This window comes from Pteropus medius, unplaced genomic scaffold (assembly GCF_902729225.1).
Source record: "Pteropus medius unplaced genomic scaffold, Ma_sr-lr_union100, whole genome shotgun sequence".
Classification (NCBI taxonomy): Eukaryota; Metazoa; Chordata; class Mammalia; order Chiroptera; family Pteropodidae; genus Pteropus; species Pteropus medius.
The window spans coordinates 1,424,221-1,425,454 of record NW_024356397.1 but is presented as its reverse complement, the minus strand read 5'-3'; the positions used below and the strand labels follow the sequence as shown (position 1 = coordinate 1,425,454).

Sequence of the window (1,234 nt, the reverse complement as noted above, 5' to 3'; positions counted from 1 at the left end):
CCTGGCCTTCCCCTCAATCCTTGAGGTGAGAGCGAGTATCTGCTTTGAAGTTAGTTTCTGTGTATGTTCTTGCTGGTTCCAGAACCTCCTCTTCTGCAACTTCTGGAATGGAAACTGTTCTTCTCAGAGCCTCCTCCATGGCCCCTGAAGGTGAGCAAGTTGACCATTTTCTCCCTCTAGTGAGCCTCCCTTGGAGACCCTTCTTTGCTCAATTCCTCTGCAATTTACAAGGATAAGATAGATTCTTCCTTTAGAGGTGGTAGGGGAATCCTTTGAAAAGGAGCCATTTCTTACCCCTCGGACCTCTGCCCATATCCCCAACTGACCCAAGAGTCTCTTGACCTCTTACCTCTCATCTTAAGTCAAGTGAAGATGGTCAGTGGTTCTTGGACCAGAAGAGGAGGCTGAACAGAGGGTTTCTGGCTCCTCCCTCCCCTTGGATATTATGGCATCTTACATGGTCCTTTGCTTCTAGAAACCTGGCGTTCTCTGTCTGGCTGTCTTGTCTTTCAAATCTCTGAGTGCTCGCCCAGCCTCATGACCTCAATCTTCCAGGATTAATTCCATCCGTGACATCTATGCTCATCTGGCATGGGGGTGAGGGAAACTGGGAACCCTTGACTCAGGTTCCCAATGATCCCATTCACACAGGGCTGCCCAGCACTAGATCCTAAGCTGAGAGCCTCTGGGCCCCCTTCCACATTTCTCAAGTTCTCTGACACTAGTCTTTTTCAATCTTCTCTTTCTCATCCTCCTTCTACAGGACCCTTTGTTCTTTCCTTTTTAATCTCTATCCTTCGATTTATCTTTCCTTCTATTCTTCTATTCTTTCCATGTCACTCTGCTTTATTCCTGTTTCCTTCTTACTCTCATCACTGGGGCATTCTGCTCTCACCTGTGTCTTGACATCTGGTTTTTTCCACTTTCTATCCTTCTAATTTTCTCTTTTTCCCCTTATAATTTAAAATCTACTTAACATATATGTCTTTTTCTTTCCCCTTTCCCTGTCTCAATTTGTGTCTTTATGTCTATTTTCTTTTTCTTTGTCTTTCAGTTCTCATATTTCTATTCTTTTCTGCCCTATTCTGCTTCTGGGTGCATTTCATTCATGATCTCTCATTTTGTTTCCCTTTCTGTGTTTATCTCTCTTCCTGTCTCTGTGCCTAGCTGTTTGTTCACTTCCTACCTCTCTTTCTGCCTACCCATATCTGTCTCTCTCTCTCTCTCTCTCTCT

At 44.5% G+C, this 1,234-nt stretch overlaps 1 long non-coding RNA gene across 1 annotated transcript in view; it reads left to right on the top strand.

Moving 5' to 3' along the window:
• The window catches only part of LOC120602170 (uncharacterized), a 10,004-nt gene that overhangs the window by 7,515 nt on the left and 1,255 nt on the right, over positions 1 to 1,234 (top strand). The window contains exon 2 of the long non-coding RNA XR_005652648.1: positions 83 to 150. This is a non-coding gene — a long non-coding RNA (uncharacterized LOC120602170). The remainder of the gene's footprint in view (positions 1 to 82; positions 151 to 1,234) is intronic.